Source organism: Python bivittatus, unplaced genomic scaffold, assembly GCF_059951505.1.
Source record: "Python bivittatus isolate LINGU-HERP-01145 unplaced genomic scaffold, Pbiv_v1 ctg000340_np1212, whole genome shotgun sequence".
Lineage (NCBI taxonomy): Eukaryota > Metazoa > Chordata > Lepidosauria > Squamata > Pythonidae > Python > Python bivittatus.
The window spans coordinates 28,813,936-28,836,675 of NW_028277056.1; the positions used below are offsets into that span (position 1 = coordinate 28,813,936).

A 22,740-nucleotide genomic window follows, 5' to 3' on the forward strand; every position below is an offset into this window, starting at 1 on the left:
CGTTCTTCATGTGGGAAATATTAGATGGTACTGTTTTAAAAATGATTGTCTAATATTTTACTTCTTAACAAAATTTGGGAAATTGTGTATGTGTGTGTGTTTATTTCCAAAACATACTGTGCTGCTAAAATGAAACTCAAGGAGCATAGAATAGAGTGGTTTGATTTCAGCATACTTCTCATGAGGATATTTGCATAAGATCACTGTCCACCTGAATGCAAAGAAGACTAGAATGATGCCATGTTCTAGAGACACAAATAGTGTCAGTGTGTGTTTCTCTGTTAATTTAATGCACTGTTATCTGTGGCTTCTTTATCAAGCACAACTCATATTCTGAAAAGCATGTCTATTTGGATTGTGGTTGCTTTGAAAATGTTGGACCTTGCAAAAGGATGGCATATCTGTTCTTTAAAATAGCCCAGGGTTTTTTTTAGCTGTTTTCATGAGAATTAAAAAGGTGCTGATACTTTAATGAGTGAATTTGTTAATACAACCACAACTTCTTTCTGCTTTGCGCCAAATCCAAAGCACTTTTTTCAATCATTTTCAAAGTGTGCACCACCCTAATATCTCCAATTAAGGCAATTGGTGGAAAACTGTCCCTGTTGAAAACTATGGCAAATTTCATGCAGTTTTCATTATAGTTTTCATTATTTCATTGCTATTTTCATTATCAAATGTAATTTATTACTTTGAATCACAGAACAGTTAAAACCTTAGTTTAACTGACAATTCAGGGGAGACAGTTAATTCCAATTTACATTATTTGGTTCAATTGACACCATTGGTCTTAATATGTAAGTGAGACCATTTGCAGTAAAATGTCTATTTAATGAACAAACAGTGGTCTGTTAAATGGGTTTTGAGTCCAAATAAAAACTTGGTCTATTGTACCTGAAATCCACAAAACTAAGATCCATTGAACTAACAGCTAATTATATTTGTCAAACAAATCAACAGACCTTTAATGCTGCCCTTAATTTTTTTATTTCTAGTTCTGATCCTGGTTTCTGCATGGTAGATACAGTTTTGCTATAACTGACCTGGCCAGTGAAAGGTACTAGACATGATAAAACGTGTGTATTCTCAATTTCCATTTCTGCTAATTTGAGGATTTCCAAATTTTCAAGGTAATACTAAACTAAGAATAGTAGTTATCCAAGCTTCATTATTATGTTATAATTATGATATGATACAGTAATAATTCCATACCAAAACTGAACAATGATCTTGGAACTTTGGGTAGAAACAACGCTTCTCTCATAGATATAGCCTTGAAAAATATACTTCTATGTTATAAGAACATAGTAATAAAAGTGATCATAGTTCATTACATTACTCATAGACATTTCAAACTATTCGAAACCATACAAGTTTTGCTAAGTTAGACAATAAGAGACCATGATGATTGGTGTATAATGAATGATACCTTTAATCATGTGACATCATCTATAAATTAATTTCAGAATTATAGTATATTCACAAATAAATCAGTTCTGTGTTTGGTTATTTTGTCCTGTAACTCTAAAAATCTAGCTTGTCTATAATCCAAATATATGTCAGTAGATTTATCGTTTTTATAATTACTAGTATGTATGTTTTACTGAATTGATATGGAGAGGGTACTTCTGTTGCTTGCTTTTGAAACAGTAATGCATACAGGATAAAAACCATCACAAAACATCCCATAGAACATTTGTTGTTTTTGTTTGTTTTTGTATGTGTTGTTTTCTTCTGCATCTCTGTGCTCCTCCTTTCCTCTTCCAATCTCCCTTGTTGGGCCTCTGATATTGTTTTGAAACCCAAATAACCTATTTAAGTGGGTGGAGGTGGGGAGTGTATGCTGTAAATATGCTATATATTTCTGAACTGTGTAGACATGTTATCTTCTTAATGGGTTTTCTGGATATTAAGCAGTCAGTGGTGTTTATCTTGTGAAATTTCACATATATTCATAACATTAACACGGTAAAAAATAGTATTTCGCACACACGACAGTTAAGATCTGATTCTGATCTAACGTACCTGATGCATATAATTGCCTTCTATGAAGCTAATTTGGGACTTCACAGCAACCAGGATCAGAGCTTATTATGAACATTTGGAACACTTTGTGACAGACAGTGTCTCTTTGCGTCTGTACAAGATAGGAAGTGATGTGCTCAAGCTTTTGCTTTTCTGTCTGGCAAACTTTTTATAGGTCTGTGACAAAATGCAATATAAAGTACAAAATATGGTATCTTGAAATGGACTAACAGCTGGTGAAAGAGAATGGGTGTTTTTGAGGTGAACGGAAAAGCAATTTGATTGTTAAAAACTACTTCTTTTTCTATCTTTTTCACTTTGGCTGATTGAATGTTTAAAATGTGCGTGCGTGCGTGCATGCAAGTGCAGGCATACATGAATTTTTAAAGACAATTTTTTTAAAAAGCCAATGTGAATATGTGTGTTTCTGATGTAAAAGGCTAATAGCGTTTTTCTGTTTCTACATGGGGATGTGTGGGTCTATATTGACCAAAATGCCAATGAAGAGAAACTGATGAAGTTATAGTCTCCAAGGTTACTGTGTGCAGTGTTCAGGAAACTGGAAATCTGCAGAGTGTGAGTTAGATTCCCTGAGAGAATGTAGAAGATTTCTGGGAACGATACTTTCATTGTTCTTCCAAATGTCATTAGAAGCGGTATAGATTTGTTAATTTGGAAGAGTTAACAAATTGTCCTTTCTAATCTCTACTTGCATGCTACTTTTCATTATTCATCATTTTATTAATTAGTGGTAGTTTGACAGTGTTTCCTTAAAACTTATTACCAAAGGAGCTGTTGTTCGTAAAGTTGAATCTGCAGATGGATTTTTTTTTCTTTAAAACAGACTCAGGTTTGATAACAGCTGAAGTCTAGTTTTGAGCAGTGTGATTGAAACAAATATATGCATTTATGGGCCTTGGACAGTATGCATTCACAAGAACCCGCCTGGTATAGTGGTTAAGATGCTGGACTAGGAGTAAGGAAACCCAAGTTCTAATCCTGCATGGGCACAGAAGCCAAGTGGATGACCATGGGCTGTTGCGCTCTCTCCACTCCAGAGCAGGATCAGGCTCTGTAACAAGCTGACTGAACAACAAACACCTCATTCATCATCCACTGATAGCTTGGCTGTGTAAAAACTAGGTAAGCATAGGGCAAACAATGCAACCAATCAGGACAAATGCTATGAAGAAGACTGTGCCATTAGTTTGCTTCATATTACTACTGGCATAGCCATAGCAAATTTTAACTCAGTATCATACAGCAACTAAAATAGCAACAATTCATATCTGCCGATCACTATCTACCTTGAAAGGTTGTTACCTTACATGGGAACTTTCATTGCATATGTTCATTCATTCATTCATGTTTTATGATATTTCTTTTTCATCTGATATGCCAACAGGTTAGAAGGTGGGGCTTTGCACATTTGCACAAAAATAGTTGAATTTTTCACAGGATTATTTTGGTGGTTAGCTGCATTTAATACATTCATCACATGTTTTAATCATTCATAATTACTACTTATGTGGAAATTCCTGTCTACATTTTACAAGGTTTTTATTCTTTTATTACACAATTTAATCTTTTTCAGGAATTATTTAATTTGTTTATTTTCTTCTTTTATTTGTTCAGCAAAATGATTGTTCTGAAAATACTCTAAGCTCTCTAAGAAACCCCAGTGGAGAATGCTCACGTCATATATCCGTTATGGTCCTCCTTTTGATGTCTGAAATGTAACTGCAGTACCAAGAAGGTATCAATAGTATAATGCATGAGGGCTATCAATACTATAACGTAAGCATTCCAAATGACACATCAGTCTTAACCTCTAAATCATAAAAAAGTAAAAAATGTAGATTATTTATAAAACTTGATTTAATTTATGAATCTAACTGTTTACTAATTTTCTGGTTGTTTCAGAGAGTTGGTTTCTCTGAAATGGCTGGAAGATAGAAGTGTAAAATTATTTAATACATAATAAACATTATATATTTGAATAAAAGAAAATACAACAAAATGAAATTAACATTTTGTCGTGTTGGGAATATTTTAGTGATATATTGAACTTTGAATATCAACTTTTAAATATGGTTTCAGTGTCATTAAATTTCCTGCTAAATATTGGGTTTATTATAAATGAAAGCTTGATTTTAAAAAGTGTTTTTTTTAAAAAAAAAAAATAACATTGTCACAGAGAATTGCACTGCTAGTAAAATCCTGGATTCCAGTTTTAAAAGTAGCATACTTAATACTTGCTGTTGCATTTATCTGGTTGAGTAAATTATCTTCTCCAAGATTTTGCAGTTCAAATAAAAGAGACTAAAATGTTGATAGTAAAGATCACAGTATGAGACCCCAATTCCAATTATTTATTGAATGATGCTGAAGAATCTATTCATTAGGAAGTTGAAGTGCACCATATTAAAAAGCATCCAGGTTTGGAAGTTCCATCCATCTAATATTTTTTATTATTCCATAATAGTTTCAGTTAATAACCTTAGCTGAAATCTGCAGCTATTTGTTATTTGGACCAAGCTAACTGAAAAACATACCTTTTCTACACTGTATTATCAAAATAAATGATATGAAAGGTAATGCACTGCATAAAGCTTCAGCATTTTTGTGTGCGCATTAACATGACAACTTATATCCTACAATACATTATCTCAAAGCATACAATAAGGTTCCTAAGTAAACTGGAATTAAGAATGGGAGTCCAGTTGTGCTTTAAAGTTAGAAACAGTTCCTTCATGTTACTATCTTCTAGATGATGAGATTAAATAAATATATTAACCAACAGGGTTTTTGCTACCTTTCTGTCAGATAAAGTTTATTATTCCTTCTTAATCTCAAAATGTAGTGGGGCTAAAAACATGAATGCTGTTTATCAAGAACTATAGTCAAATTCCTTTTAAGCAGTTAGACTAATCCAGAAATGGATTTAGATTGGTTGTTAGATGTACAATGTTTGGAATGTACAAAACACATAGAATTTCATAATGAACTGTAATGCATTTAGGAACACTGTTGAAGTAATTTAGTGTTGATTTCAGGAATCAAGCTTCTCCCTTACAGTTACAAAAACAAATACAATTTGGAAACAAGATCTTTGTGATAAGATATAATGAAGAAATTTTCTTCATTATATCTTGATCACAAATTAGAAAATGGCCAAAAGTAAGTGTCATGGCTAATTGACAGAATGGTGTGTAAAATAACCTCAGGCTTTTGCCAAGGCTGAAATAAATCATTTATATTCTAACATAACATTGCTGTAGCTTAAGGGAGAAATATTAAAAACTGATAATGTTTTCTTTGAATTAGCAAACTAAAATAGGATGACCTTGACTATGGCCATGTTGACCTGAAATGCATGTTAAGCTGCCTGGCCAATGTTGTATAGGGCAAGTGAGCATTGTCCAAGCTATGCAGGTAGCCAGTACTTGGTGGATAGTTGCATTACCTATATTTTGTTGCGATTTCCAAATGCCCCATAGGGTTGGGGTGCACTTCATTCTTCTTCTTAGACAACATTTTGCTAGCTGCATATGGGAGACTATATCCTTTGCTATATACCGAGTGATCTGCTCCCTGTTTCCTGTAATTCCTTGTGTTACATTCATTGGTATGTTGTCTAATTGTTTCAGAAGACAGAACCTTTTTGATACAAATCAAATTGGAAAGGCAATAGAATATCATTCTTTCATAACTTGCCATGTGGAGCTGTTATGAATTCTGCAAAACAGAGACAGTTCCAAACATATCAAATTACAGCTGCCCAGTTATAGAATTTCCAGTTCTGACAGTTTATAATTTATTTCTGTCTTTGGAATCTCGGTGCTCTTTATTCTTGGTATCATTCCATGCTATATACAATTGTTCCATGTTTCAATTTAGAATACATAATTTAATTGGATGAGCTTTGTACCCCTAGCTATGTGAACTTCTCATTGTACCACTGACATGGAAAATGTGACTGTCATTTCCCGGATGATCATCATGTTCAATTCAGTCATATTTACATTAAAACTAAATATAGTGCTCTGGACCTCTAAGATATTTTAGTCCGCTGAATGGCCTTTTGCAGAAGAAAAAATATGTGTTTAAAAAGAACTAGCTTTTTTCTTAGTGCACTCCAACATTTCTGAAGTCCAGAAAAATCTTTGATAATTATGTCCTATATACTGTACATAGAAAAGTGAACATATAAAACTGTATGATAACTTGACCTGTAATCTTACAGCCTTGCTTCCCCAAAAGATATCTATTTTTAGTTTTAAATCAGCCTGCCCAGTTTTGTTGCAAATCATTCAAGTTAATCAGTGTGTGTGTGTGTGTGTGTGTGTGTGTTAAATTTGGAACAATATGAAGACTTATATTTGCTTTGTGTAAAGTTCTTAAATGGAAATAGGAACGTTAATGTTATAAAAAATTCTGCGTAATGCTATTGAAAGACCATGTTTGTTAGTATGTTAGTTGACTAATGCGAAGAGAGAACCTGTCCCTAAACCTTTTGATATAGATGCCTGGAGTAATATCAACTTAGGCATATTTCATGACAATATCATGTCTGTCAGCATGATATTATTTTCTAATAATGGTCCAATATAATTTAGAATTTAAATAGTTTCATTCCATATAGGTCTGTTTTCGCTGTTCAGTATAGTAATGAAACATTTCAAGTATTCATAGCACAAGAAACTCTTGAAAAGATTTATAGAATTCACAAAAAAAAAAAAAAAAACCCACCCTCGGGAGATTTGCCATTTGGACAGTCCTTTATACCATTTTGAACTTCATCTGTCGATATTTCTGTTTCAAATAGAACTTTTTGTTCTCTATTCTGTGGAGGTTTTACTTTTTCCAAAAAGCCATGTATTCTAAACTATTAAAGTCTGTCACTGTGGAAATTCCTAAGGGTGCAAAACTTTGTTGATGTTGACAAATGTTTCTCTTACTGTAATTAATTCATTCTGTACAGTTGGGGGTATAATGGTTGGGGCATTAGTGGGATAGCATATTTTGAAAGCATACAGTTGGCTATCCTTCCAAAAAAATTTAAAAAAAACATTGGGCACATGAGAAAGCTGCTAGTGCCTAGAGATATGAAAATGTTGCCAAGTTGCACATGAATATCTTCAGCTTTAGCTTTTGTTTCTTGGGAAGTGTCAATGATCAGTTGTTGAAGAGATTTTAGCATCTTTTCCAGGATGATCTGTCGAGAGGGCTGCTTTGGTTTTCATCATTTAGGTAATGGCCTTCCTGTTATATTTGCTATAAATTATCTGGGGTGGGGGGTGTCCTCCAGTCAGTTATTTCAACCTCTGTATGTGTATCTGCAGTGATAAATTAAGAAGAGATTTCCTTTTTCTAGATTTTCAGAAAGGAATCTCCATATGGATAGCCAAATGCTGACATCCTGTGTTTTGTATAGAATGTTCGATAGGATGGATCCAGCATCATAACACAGGAATCATATTTTTGGAGGTTAAAAACCTGATTATTACATTTGGTTCAGTGGTGCTACTTCTACAGAAATATGAAAAATAAAGTTGCATCTTTATGCATTTGAAGTCAACTATGTATCTTTCCATCTTAATTGTTGAAAGAGAATTCATATTTTTAGACATGATTTGATTATAATTGGTCAGTGTTTCATTTTATAGTTTATTAGCTAATACTCAAAAACTATGCTGAATATTAAGGAACAAATTTATTAAGGAACAAATTCTGTTGAAATCAGAAGAACTTCTAAGCAGTTGGCCAAAGCTTTAAAAATCCTATGCAGGTTTATTGGATATTATTTGGAAGTAATAGCCAATTATTATTTATTCTAAGTAAATAAACATGTAGTTGCATTTGAGATCAATGGACAATGCATGATATTTGGAAAACAGAAAATTACTTGAAGAAACATGTTTTTGAAATCTGAGAATGATAAAGGAAAGTATATTGTTACAATCACAACTGAAATTTTACAAATTATTTCTGATGTCTTGCCCCTATCAAATAGACATTCAGTATTATTTGCTTGAGAATTTTATTTGTTACCTATTTTTTTAAATAGATAAAATGCATATTTTGCTGTGTATTTTGCAAGTTTTTGTTTAAAATAATGAAGAACATGATATTTCTTCAAATGCATAATTGTACGGACAACGTATTTTGACTGTCCTATATTTCTATGCATATGAGATGCCACTACCCAGTAACAAACTATTGAATAAGTATGGTTATAATAAAATATTTTGGATGAAAATCGTATACATAATTTTAACATGCCATGTCCTTAAGTTTATTATTTTGTGATGGCAGTTTTTGCCATTTATGTTGATCAAAAGGTAAGTCAAAAGGCATTAAATGCATTTTGTAGGAATATTTCCAGGTTCTGTCAAACACAAAATTAATATTTTTATAGAAATATGAAAGATCTGAAAAAAACAGTGGTTTAAAATAATAAATTAAATATGCAGTAGGCAAGTTATTATCTAATGTTTTTAACCATTATTGCGTAGAAATGGAAAATAAATGTTCTATAATTGAAATAAGTCTGTGCAAATATATTTTACAGATCCTTGGATAAATCTTGATACATAGACTTGGAAGTAGGAGAGTTGGAAAACATCATTGCTTGTGCCAGCCTTTTAGTACTATTTTCAGTCTTAATTCCAATTTCTAAGAAATAAGAGCTAGGTAACTATAGTTTTGTTTCAGTAAAAGCCAAGATTCTCTGGGATCCAGTGAGAATATGAAATGAGTATTCTGAAGACCATAGGGATCCTGCAAACTATATATTTTATTCACAGTTCTTTTATTATTTAGCTGAAATATTTCTCTGAGTTTTTAGATTTTAAAGTTTTTTTTTCAGCTACCCACTAAGAAAACCAGTTGTATTTTAGGCATGGTATATAATTAACCCATTAGTTGGAGTCAGCTAACTAGAAGGATGATTAGAGATGGTACTGACATAGCAATTTAAGGTCAAATCACAACTTCTCTTGAATCATGGGCCTCACCTTAAGAACTGTTAAGGCTAGTAATTTATATATTTTAATGTTTATATTATTATGCCTCAATGTACTGTATATCATTACAACAGTCAATGGCCATTTTTGCCTGGAGTTGATCAATTAGATTTCTGCTGAGATAGTTTGTCCATAATAAAGAGGCCACTTTGAGACTTGAGATCTTACATGGAAATGGAACCTTAACATTTTTTAAAAAGGAATCACTATTGCAAATTGGCTGTGAGAAATACCTGCCAGTTTCTTTGGCATAGCTCTACTAAGGGTTTTATGTAGAGGTAGTAGTTCTACCATTGTGACAGTGAGGCTTAGCCAGAGTAACTCTACGATACAACTGTATAAGAATTAGCAGCTGTTGCTTTGTACCAATCCATAATTGCATCAGAAGGGAATTATATAGTGAACAGTTCTAAATCCCATGTTACACATGATGCTGGTATGTTTGTATCATACCAAATTCTCCATTGCTTAGCTAAAAATAGTTTTGTTGCTGTTATTTGTGATGTATGTTTTTGTGAGAGTGTGCATTTATGTGTATCCACAACATTAATTAGTCATATCTATATTTCAACATTTTTATTATCCTTCTGTTGCTGCTCTTAGAAGAATGACATGCTGTACATTTGTGCAAATACTTAAGAGCAGTGGAATGTGTGTGTGTATGTGTGTGTGTATGTATATATATATATTTGTAAGTGTGTATATATATACATTGTCTGTGTGTATGAGAAACAGATGCACTGTAGGCAGATAAAGTAGATAAATATAGTTTCAAATAGAAGCATAAGTGTATAAATATAGACACTATATGGCGTGAAGACAGGCAGATCAGCACAGTTTCATTATTGCTTGTATTCTGTATAATAAAAGAGCAGCTGATATTAAAATGACTGACTGAATGACACTGTCAGATTGCAGAAGGCATAGTGTAAGGTAAGAAAATAACCTTTCTAGCAGTTTGAAGAGCAATTACTCAGGAAGGTTTAGCCTCTTTCATTATGGTTAATACAGTACTGTTTCCTGGATTTTATTTTTGCAGTCAGAAGCTAGAAGCAAAGCATGAATTCTTCTTCTGCCCTAAAATGAATTACTACATTAGTTAAATAATAATAGCAATTCTAGTTTTGTAACATGCTGGAGACTCCTCTGCTCCATTTCTTTAATTGTGGTAAGCTTCATCTGTTGTGATTTAAATTATTTGGCTTCTATTGCTGATGCAGAGAAGCTTGACCTACTGAGTTTAGGTGGCAATTGATAAAGGTAACAAGGCAGAAAATTCTTCATGGTTTAAGAGATTGTTCGCTCTGTGTTGTACACACTATCAGTACTATACTTTTCATATTTCAGAACTTCTGAATACATAGCTAGGCCTCAACTATAAATTTACTATGGGTTATTAATGTAAAATGGAATTGGACACAGATGATGCTAGAATACTTTCTCAAAGAAAATGCTACCTTCTTCACATTACTTTTTACTTGCTTCATTCTTTCCCTAGAAAACAGTGGTTAAAAAAAAAGAATGTGAATGTTGCCAACATTAAAAAAACAGTTTCTTTGTGATATGAAGTCTTATGTATCTAAAACAAATAGCTGTGTCCTATTTTTACTGGAATCACATGAGCAACAAGGACCTCATGGATCTGAATGTACAAGAGTCTTTTCTTGACAGTGGCCTTAAATGTTTTTAAAAGCTTAGACTAGATATTTAAAAGTACCTCTGAGACATTTGGACATGTGAGTCATTCCCAACTGAATTTCTGCATCAAACGAAAGAGCTTAATTTGAAATTTGGATTGAGAACCTAGCTTATTATAAAATCCAAAATAATTGTTCCCATCTCTGAGTTCCACCTTTGATTAGGAGTGCACATTGCATTCTTGTGTGCAGAAATCTCATTAATTTTGTAGCAGGCTTAGATTATCATTTTTTCTATTGAAAAATGAGGATGTTCATTCAGAACAAATCACTGGATTGGGAAAAATACATTATGTGTGCATGTGTGTGTGCATATTGTATTTATGGATGTACCACATTCTGATTCTTCACATTACCAATATGTATTGACATCTTATATATTGTTGAGTAATTCACTTTTATATGTAGGTTGAAAATAAATATGGAGTCCCTGCTTTAATTTAGGTTTGTTTGTTTTTTAATAGCTTCCCTTGTGTTATAAGAGATTTCAAGATGATGGACCTTTGGATATTCATTTGACTAACGGAAGTTGTTATGAGATAAAAAGGGTAAGTTATAAAATTAAGGGCCAACTTAGATCTTAGAGGACATATTGCTGTCCATTTTATTTTGTTTTTTGCTTTTCTTAAACTTGTGCAATTTGTAATGTCTTGCACTTTTACACCTGTAACTCTTATTAATGGCAGTTGCAGATGTGGATGACGAGATGCATAGTGAGATGATCTGTAGTCATTGTTTTTAGCAGAGATTACAAGAAAGATTTTATATACTTGTAAATGAAAACTTTTGAATAAAGAACATCGCTTACTTTTTAGTCTTTTTTTTTTACATTTCTATATTGTAGGAAACTCCAAAATGCAAGCAACCATAAACTTCCTTTATCCATTTCTTTATGAAACTCTATATTTAACAGATCAAAGTTTTCTTTTGCAAGTACAATATGCTATTTTCCTGAAAGTGTTAACTGCACATGAAAAGTCTTTTGTTTCTTGGATGAAATCCCTGTAAGGGAACTAAAGGAGAAAAGTGAAATGTGAACGTAGTTTTTAAATTTGTAGAGTTGTATAAAAGCAGTGACTGAAGGTGAGCATTCAGTATTCACCCTTTCCTTGCAATTTGAGCTTTTCTCCTTGATTTTGGTGGTGTATCAATTGACTCTGACTTGAGATACCTTGAGATAAACAGGTATATTTAGTGATAGAAAGAGTTCCTGTGGGAACCTACTTTGTTCATGTCTTGAATTGCTGAATTCAGTTTGCTTTATAAAATTCTCTATTTTGTTTCTTTTGAAGTCAATACAGAGTAGCTTATTGAGTCAAAGGATGACAAGAACCCTAGGTACATATTTGAGTATACCACTCAAAATGTGCATAAATCTGTAAAAAAAAACTTTCTGCTCTAGAAGCCGTAAGGTTTCTTAATGGGTAAAACAATGCATACTGCTTAAAACAAAGTTAATGCTAAATTTAGGGCAATTCTACGTAGTAATTTTCACTCTGCTTCCACTTTAGCAGCCCAAATCCTTCATAAACCAGTTTGAAGCTGACTTTTTATGTTCTTCACTCCTGGCCTCAAAATGTCAAAAGCAAGCAGGAACACCATGATCTCATCAGATCCCCAGACCCCTAGGAGAGATTAAAGAAATGGGACTCTACCCCATAAGTTGCCACACTTATCCTCATACTGTATGAAAGAAAAACTAATTTGGTGGGTCCTGATTCCAAACATATTTTCATTACATATTGTGTGTATTTTTCTGGATGTTTGCAAAAAAAATTATTGGAGAAAGCTATCCTATTTAAAGAAATTTCTGTTAAACATTTTCGGCTAGATATGATATTGGAGGATACTATGGTGATTTTTTTTGAAACAGTTCATTCTGTATATAGTGTCAGAGTCAAGAATTTGGTGAACCCTTTTGTTATAGATAGGGAAATGAAGTCAGCCATTTCACTGCAGAGCTGACTAGTGTTAAGGTTGGATTCAGTAATAAAGTACTGTATTTCTTCACTAGTACAGTTAGATTGCAAGGGGTAGCATGTGTCCAGAGACTTTGAGGCATGGTGATGCAACAGCCAATAGAAAAATAGACCAGAATAAACCCCAGGATTGCTACACCAACAATAACAAAAGTACAGTTTGCTCCAGTTTTAGATAAACCTGCACAGAGCCAAAAAATGTTGGATCATCCCTCAAAGTAAACTGACTTCATGGGAACTGGGAGTTCAGGGGCCAATCATGGAGCACATATATAAGTATTCTTATTCTTTGTCCTTTCAGATCAAGGTAATGAATTGCTCAAGCTATTCAGAATAAATGGTAGAACCAAGAATTATATGAAAGTGTTTTTTCCATCTTTTGGATTATGGCCTAAATTAACAGTTTCACATATTTTTCATGTTTACAACTATTTTACCTTTACTGGTTGGAACTATTTTTAAAAATATTTATGTAGATATGCAGAATTGTCATTAAGAATACAAACTGCTTTTTTGTAAGCTATCTGAAAGAACAAGACTATCTTTGAAACAACCTGTATATGGCTATTTTTCCATGGTTATTAGCTAGGATGGAGAAAAATTGATTATAATTAAGAAGTGGTTTATAACTCATTTAGAGAAGCCTATAGAAACGTACAGTGTGATGCAGTTACAAGTGGATGTTTACATACAGCTCATGCAGCCCAACTAGATATTTGTTCAACCAAGACCTTGAGACTTATAGCAAAAGTGGCCATATTTGTAACCACTCGCCTGTTCTTTATAGAGCTTTCATCAGAGTAATTTCAACCTTTTTAGCAATAGGACTCATGTCATTGGCATGCCATGTCCTCTTCCTAATCCAGAGTATCTGTTTTTGTAACAGTGGTCCTTTTTCTGATGTTTTGGGGTTTTAAAATGAATAATTTAACCAGAATACTACCATCATAATCGTGCCCTTGTTCTGTGCACAGCCGGTAAGAATGGAGCTGTGGCAGCACTTTGAACATTATCCAGGCCTACGGAATATAATTAAACAACTCTCAGAATAGAAAAAGAAAAAGCTAAAAATGTGACAGAAAGATTGTATGTTTCCCAATACCAGGCATATTTTCTTTTCTTTTAGAAATCAGCACTTATTGGGCATTTCAGTTTTTATAGACCTATATCATTTTTTGCTGGCTATATTGTAATCCTAAATTCATTTATCCATAAATAAATCTCATTGGATTTAGCACACCTGTTTCCCTCCCTTCTTTGTAGTATCAACAACATAAAGACTGTTGTGTACTTTCTTTCTCCTACGTTAATATTGACAGCTAAATGTCTTTTTTACTCTGTAGTTTTAGAAAATAGGGAGTAATCTTTTGTGATTTTCCTTTTTATTTTTAGGCTTTTATTTCTATCTTATTTGTATAAGATTTTTATTTTATTTTATTCCTTTTAATTTTTTTTTTTACTTCCTAAACTCATAGACTGAATTTACTACTAAAAACTAAAAGAAATGGTTTAAATAAGGTAAGAATTTCTCAGAAACTTGATCATGATTTTCATTATCTAATAGAAAGCACTAGATACGTATAGATGGCAATTTTTAAAATCATCTATTCACTTTAAATGGATGAGATGAACTAGGACAGTCATGTGGTCCCAGGAAAAGATGGAGCTGCTTTAAAGAGTGGCAGAAAGTGCTGTCTTCACACATCTAAGACTCAAAAGCCTCTTTTTGAAATAAAATTTAAAGCATTGCACAGTTCTGAGGAAAACTCTCAAATAAGCAGAGGTTATAATGCTTCACATAACATAAATTATTATATATTCCTTCAAATGCTGGCAAGTCCTTTAATACTGTTTGGACAACCAATTCCTAAGACTTTAAAAACCATTCAGGGGCCTATGATTTTATGATTTCTTTCTCAGACAAATAATTATCTGAAACATAGGATTCCTAGCCAGCTTGTGTTCTGATATTGATGACCAAGAGTTTTTCGAGTTATGATCCCATTGTGTATAGAGGGTGCTAACCTAAACAATGCCACATGAAGTGTGGTGGTTTTATTAGTAATGTCATTCAGAGATCTATATTAGGTACAAACATTATTTTCTACACAGAGGATACTTCCCTCTGAATACTAATTTTCTTGTAGTTAAATTTTTATCATGTTTGTGGGTCCATAGCTAATTAATAACTTGATGACATTTCATTTATCTCTGTCTTTTGATTTTACCTTAGTTGTAAATTTTCTTAGATTTCTGACATATTATACATTTGTATATTAGATAAGATAATGTATTTATATTTTACTTTCATGTTATTGTCTTTTCCTTTTATAAATTATGATTTATTTTACAAATATGATAGATCAACCTTACATGTCTTAGAATTTAATACATTCATTTTTTGTGGATGACTTAAAATGAATATTTAAATTTATTTCATAATGTATAAAAATAAAGTACTATTATTTAAAAATGGGAGTTTTTCCAATGTGTTAGAAAAGAGTTATGAAATTTAGAAAAGCAAGATGAAATTCAAAATACTTCTTTGTAATTTATACCTAGAATAAGAAGAACTACACAGACAGAAGTCCCTTATGTCTTGTGGCTTAAATAAAGTTCAGATGAGGCCACACATAAGTCATAGTGTACAATGTATTGATTTATTTTGTAAACAGGCTCTGGATAATTAATCATAAAATCCAACTGACGTAATACCATTAACTTTGCTCCTTGCAAGAAATAATTCAGGACAATGAGTTGTTCATGACTGGTTATAACTTGCTAAATTAAAGATTAAATTCAAAATCAGGTTAAAGGACATGTTGCAAGTATGGAAAATTCTAAGTCAAGAAACATTAATGTGGCATCAGCAAAGTGAAATATAGAATTTTTGCATTTGATCTCTTTGGCTGTTCAGTTATTCCAATGTGCAAAACACATATAAACATATTCAGAAGTGGGAACCATTTTTATGTGTACATCTTTAAGGTTATTATTCCTTGGATTATGTTTTTAAATGTGGTCAATATGTGTTTCTTACTTAGATAGTTTTTTGGCCCAGATATCTTAAACAAAGATTAAGATACCTTGTTTAAATATATATTCTACCTGGGAATCTATCCAGTGCTCAGAGTACTAGACTCAAGACAAACTTGAGGATGAGGAAGTACTTGAAGTGCTATTATATGTATGATTGATATTATAATCTAATTTTATGAACCATGCTGAAATGGATTTAATTTTTTTAAAGGTTCATTTAGCTGAAATTAGATCAAATACACCATAGCTCTCTTGCTTATGTTCAATGGTACTTTACAGAAGAGCTGCATTTAAACCAGCCACTTAAATAAATTGGATGCTATTTAAGTATTGTATTAATTATAAAAAAAATCTAATCCAAATAAACTAATCATAGGATCCTTCCTTCCTCCCTCCCTCCCTCCCTCCACCCCTCCACATTCATCTAATGTATAGAATTTTTGTGTTCCTTTGCTGCAATTATAGACCTATATAAAACATAGAATGTTACATTTTATTACTTCCATATGATTATAGTTTTTACTTGCTTACAAACTCATCTTTACTCCTTTTGTACTTTTTTTCTCATTAGAACTGTGAAGGATACAACTTTAGGATGTGATTCTTTCTTTCCAAATTCATACAAATCAGCATCTTCTACAAGATGCTGTGCTTCTTCCAATTTTATATGTTGTTGATATTTCTGAAATAGTCCAGCTGCTCTGATGTCAATGTGACGTCCTTATGCTCATGGTATATGTCTATATCAGTACTGTTATCTAAAAATAATCATGAAGTTTCTGGTTTAGAAGGCCAGTTGCTTTTGCATTTGGGCAGAGAAAAATAAGGGTTCTTGTAGTTGTTGTTGACTGGGATCATTGAACTCTAATTAGATGTCAGATTGGAAAGAGTTCAATAATGCCATAAAATGGTCTTTCAAATATTGGCACTATTTGTTTTTCAAGGGGCAGTGAAACATTTTCTTAGGGGAAATTATATTCAATCATAATATAACGACAAATTATTAGCCAGTTGTACGTTTCTGGCATGAAACCCTTATTTAATTCAACACGTCATCTGTACAATTTCAAATAATACTTATTTAAAGTAACTCCTAGAACAATAGATTTTAAGGGAGGAATCTTGTTTGGGCTGGTTTCAGTTGCACACACTGGAAATTACAAAAATAAGTTTGAAACAACCCAAAATAGGTCTGTAAAAGCAGTATAATCTGTTCGTTAAATATTACTACAAGATGAGCAAATGTCATCATAAAAGCATCTTTGTACCAACTATAGGATACTGTTTAATGAATAATTTGTATCAAATTATTTATTTAATGCTGTTAGAATGTTATTTTACTCATGTAATATTAACAAGTGGATGACAGCCTCCCTGAGCTATGAATGCTCTGGAATCAGAATTTGCTTCCTATGGGAAATGACATAAGCGTAAACAGTCAATTTCTTCCAAAACATTTCAGCTGATCATTGTTCCTGATGCTTTTCCCATGGAAGTATTTTTTAACTCCTACTATGAATTAAGCAATCATAATATATTTGACAAGCATTACTTTTATAGTAAATGCATTTCTTAATGAAAATGAAAACTAACACAGGATATTGTGCTGTTTTACTGATTTTACAAAAACTAGTCAATGAGTAAGTTGAATATCCTGGAGAATTTTATTTCTGTTTTTGTTTTTCATGTTTTCAGTTCTCTTTAGTGATTAAGTAAATGCCTTCTTGGATTTAGGAAGATTTTTGTCCCAAGTTAAATCAAAATGTATTACCGTTTAACCTTTCCTATGTCACAGTCCAATTCATCAGACAATGAGCCTTAAGTTACTCCTCTCACAAAACTTTAGGTTACAGGCACCTTCTCTGACATGCTGAACATTTTTGAGTGTTGTATTTTACTTAGAGTAGTAATAAATTGACATTTAGGGCTGTCAGGATTTGTGCTGAGGAAAATGGGGTATCAATTCCATCTCTGTTATTGTCCTTATTCTAGATTTCTCCTGGATACAACTCATTATTTCCAATAGATTGCTTCTGTGGTTGTTTGTAGTTAAATCTGTATAACTATACAGGTGGACCTCACTTAACAACCCTAATTGCAACTGGAATTTCCATCGCCAAGTGAATCAGTTGTTAGGCAAAACATCATGTACCCACACTGTTTACCACTTCGTTCTGGTAGTCCCAGTTGTGGTCATTAGGTGAGGACTATGCCATCATTAGGCAAGGACCTCACACTTTTCCTGTCTTGCCACACTTGCCTCCACTTCAACTCCCCCCAACTGCCTGTCTCCTCCCAACTCTGCCATTTTGGCTGCCCTGCACTCCATTGCCACCAACACTTGTTGCCCCCTACTGCCCCCAGCTGACCTTCACCATCTTCCTCCCGCTGCTAAGGTGCACCTGGCTGAGGCAGCTGCTGGCCTTTTTCCTGGGCTGGCGGGGGAGGTGGCAGCAGCGGAGTGCAGGGCAGCCAAAAGGGAAGAGATAGGAGAGGAGATAGGTGGCCATCACGAAGGGCCAGCAGCTGCCACGTCTGGGTGCGCCTCAGCAGCGGGAAGAAGGTGGCAAAGATCAGTGTGGGGCGGCAGAGGTATGTGGCAGCAGAGTCCAGGGAGTCCAAAAGGGCAGAGATGGGGATAGGTAGGGGGGGGAGTTGAAGTGCACCCTGCAGTCGGAAACACAGGTGGGCTGCCAAGCACCCAAATTTTGATCACATGACCGCTGGGGCACTGCAACGGCCATAACTTTGAGGACTGGTCATAACTACCATTCATTCAGTGCTATTGTAACTTTGAACACTCACTGTACGAAGAGTTGTTAAGTGAGGACTACCTGTACAGGTAGTCCCTGGATTAAGAATGCCCAGTTTACAGATGACCCATACTTAAGAATGGAGCTTATTATAGCAAAATTCAAGTTAACTTCATAGTGATTCAAGTTAAATACACAAAGGTTCAAGTTAATTACACAATATTACTTATGTAGTATTATACAATAATACTGTTCCGGCTTACATACAAATTTGACTTGAGGACAAACTTTGGGAATGGAAGTCCTTCTTAAACTGGGGACTACCTGTATTTGAAAAATATTAATACATATGAACTTTGTCCATGTAAGATAAGGGTTAATATATCCTCTGAGTGAATTGTCTTCATACAACTGATTTCACCTCTGTTCCAAGCCTATATCAAGAACACTCAGAATGGTAGGTATGCATGCATTTCCTTAGTCCTACTATGTTTTATCTTGGCTGGAGCTGGGCTTCTTATGTAGTGGACTGTTAGACCTTCAATAGCGTGCTGGTGAGTACAAAAGTGCATGTTGAAGGACTAGTGGACGGAACCAAAGATACGTAAGACTGTTAGAAAATTCATAGTAAAGTTATATGAGCAACAGTTCCAATCATTAAGCAAAAGCTCACTGTATGGCTCCTTGTATTGAGCAGAGAGTATAACGTGTATACAGGCAGTCCCTGGGTTAAGAACAAGTTCCATTCCTAAGTCTGTTTTTAACTCAAATTCGTATGCAAGTTGGAACTCGTACTTCTAAACAGGCTGCCTATTACTAAAAATGGTGGATAGCATTCTCCTTTGTTGAGCTGACAAACCACCGAAGCCGTGCAATGTTTTCATGGACCGCTGCAAGCTGCTGAAAACAGCGCAGCTTCAGCAATTCATGAAAACATTGCATGGCTTCAGTGGTTCATCGGCTCAAGGAAGGAGTACGCCATCCACCATTTTGAGTAATAGGCAGCCCGTTGGTAAGTACGAGTTGTCTGTAAGTTGGACATTGTTAACCTGGGTACTTCCTGTAGTATATATCCACTTTCCACGTGCTTGAGCCTCAGAAATTTTCTCAGAGTTTTCCCTGCAGAGCGTGTCATTAGCAGTCAAGTAGGGACAATTTTACCATTCTTTCCTGCTGCTCTAATTTTTTTTAATGCCAGTACATATATTTGTTATTCTTTATATTCCCTTTGAAGTTGGGAACCCAAGGGGAATATAAAACCAACCAGATGTTTCTACTGCTGCAGATGCAGCAGTTCCAGTTTAACTGAAATACAAGGTTGTACAAATGCCATTGCAGCTAAAATTCCATTTGCTAAATGTATTTATTATTTATTTTTTATTTGCACTTGCCATCCAGAAGAGGTGATACCTCATGTCACTAGCTCAGGAGGGAAAAATGGATGAATTATCCAAGTAAACAGCGTTTCAACAGCTGCCTCTGGTGATTTCCCTGATGGGCTTTTCGTTCCACTGCACTGCATATTTCCCACCCACCCTTTCTTTTCTAGCTAGGAAAAATCATTTCTGAATCACATTGGGCTTGGAGAGTGGATATATTGATCCATCCATTTGGGTGGTCAACATGTAATGAACACTTTAGAAAGAAAATAAAAAAAGAAGATTAATGACATTTAATTCCTCCACCCCCCATGTGTTTTTGTATAAGAGGGTATACTAACTCATGTTGTTTATCTCTGTAAATTTCTATGCTGACTTTCTATGCCTTTTTCCAACCATCAAAACAGCTTACTATGTGAAAAATATAAACTAAAGTACAAAATATAAACTAAAACAACATTAATACAATTGAAATTGAAATTAGACATTGGAGTAAATTAACACTTAAGCAGGTGGTTGACAACTTGTGTTTTTGCCAACTTCCTAAATATTAAGAGAGTGGGGAGCAAACACATCTTTATGTAGGGAAGTAGGCCTGTTCCTGCATACCACAAAGTTGAGCTTTTGGCAGTGATGGGGTCTTCCAAAGGCTTCAAAAGTAAAGTATGGAAATTCTCTTGACATAAACATAGACAAGCTATACATAAAACTTAAATGTTTTGAAACCACAGAATTCTGGACTTATACCATACCCAAGTCCTTCCAATCTTTGGAGAAATTTATTTCAGAGTAATGTGGTAAACATTCTTTGTTTACTGATACATTTTGGTGTTTTAAGATGCACTCCAAAATACACATACATAGTTCATCTTTAGACATAGATGACATGTTCTAATATTTTCACTTCCATTTGGTTTCTTTGAGGTCTCAAAACCCTAAGGTCTTTATCAGAGACATCAACAGATCTTTGTATATACTTTAAATTTTTAAAAGTTTATGTGGGATTCACTGGTTTTCCATAAATGACTTTGTATATCCTGGGTTGAAAATAGTAGTAGTAATTTTATTTATCATGCATCTATAACTAGGCACAGTTCAGAATAGTAAGTTACAACATCAAGAAATGAATTCACTGACTCACAATCCAGTTTAAGATTGCAAATAAAAAAAAACTCATTTATTTGTTAGATTCATATCACACCGTTTTTTTTACAAATCTAGGTAATGTACATAATGCTCCCTCTTCCTATTTTCCCCACAAAAACAACCATGTGAGGTGATTTGGGCTGAGAAAGAATGACTGGCCCAGTCAGTTTCCCAGTCTAAAGGAGGACCAGATCTCATTGGCTCTCAGTTTCTAGTCCAGCACCTTAACAATTATTCCAAACTCTTAAAAATTGAACATTCATTTCTAAGAACCTTAATAAGCTGAATGGCTTTTAAAGCAAATATGAAAACAAATCATTAGAACCTTTACCTAGATAACAGTACATTTCTGCATAAAGAATGGAACTAGCTTCATGAAGATCCATAAAAAAGAAACTTCTTAGCATTTTTGAATATTTTGATAATTCAGACTCCAGGCAGAATTCAGGCTGATTCCAGAGAACTGATTTCAGATAGGAAAATTCCATCAACCATGTCATGTCTATTTTAGTAGTAGAGATACCATTCATCCCTGGCTAGATGAGTGGTTCATTGTCATTTTCAACATCTCATTGAATCTGTCCAGAATGAAAGACTTTTGAATGGACTATACATTAGTTGGCCTTCATATTCTATTCCAATATTTTGTCATTCTGCTTTTCTGGGTGTTGTTGTATTTTTTGTTTTTAGTTCCTATGTTTCTATCCAATTATAAAATGCCCATAGTCAATTTTGCCAGACGGGTGGCTATATAAACTGATCAATCAATATGTTTTTCCATATTTAATAAAAAAGTAAAATAGACAAGTAATTGGATAGAAGAATGGAATATATATTGCATGTATTTACATCATTTACAAATAGTTTTTTCACTGAATATTTTAGCAAACAAGAGAATCTGGAAAAAATGGATATCAAATATTATCAAACAGTATAGATCTTACTCCAAAAATGTTCTGTATGATTATAGTACTCAGGTGTCCAGTTCTTCACTGAAGAGAAGGAAAGAATTCAATCAAAATATTTTCCCGATCATTATTTTTTTTTCCTTTTAATGTATTTGAGATATTCTATTTACTTTGCTATTATAACTTGTAATGGGGTTGTTTCTTTATTAAAGCAAAGGTTTCTTTTTATTGCTTTTGTTGCTGATGATGGTTAGCCTAATTATATAAGGCTCAGAATTAGAAGCTTTAAAAAAAAAATCCCAGTTTTTTTTCTTCTATTCAACAATTGTAGAAAATTTTATTAACTGACAATAATCAGTAATTAATATCCTGCCAAGAGGAGATTTGTGCGACCCTGTTACCAGAACACAAAGTCAGATCATTCTGGATTTGAACAATCTAATTGCTTTTAATGTGTGTTTCTTTAAAAATCATGTACCACCTTTCTGTCTTAATTTGAATGAAGTTTACATTAAAATGAAACAGAAGAGAAATGAGTAAGTTACAGTAAATAAAACACCCAGATTTAAAAAATAAACTTTAAATAGCTGGTGTGGGTCTTCCAGGCTGTGTGGCCGTGGTCTTGAAGTCTTGTTTCCTAACGTTTCGCCAGCACCTGTGACCGGCATCTTCAGAGTGCAGGAGCACAGACAGGAGCAGTTCTCTCTGTGCCCAGGAAAGCCTTCGACAATACATCAAACTTTAAATAATTTAAGTGTTTAAAATTATAGCAGTGTTCCTGCTTGA

The 22,740-nt window shown here is 33.6% G+C and overlaps 1 protein-coding gene across 3 annotated transcripts in view; it reads left to right on the plus strand.

Annotated features, from left to right (window-relative positions):
* The window catches only part of ZBTB20 (zinc finger and BTB domain containing 20), a 527,488-nt gene that overhangs the window by 218,507 nt on the left and 286,241 nt on the right, over positions 1–22,740 (plus strand). For all 3 annotated transcript variants that reach the window (XM_088140752.1, XM_088140754.1, XM_088140753.1), the window contains one exon: positions 11,215–11,298. The gene's annotated coding sequence lies outside the window, so the exon portion shown is untranslated. The remainder of the gene's footprint in view (positions 1–11,214; positions 11,299–22,740) is intronic.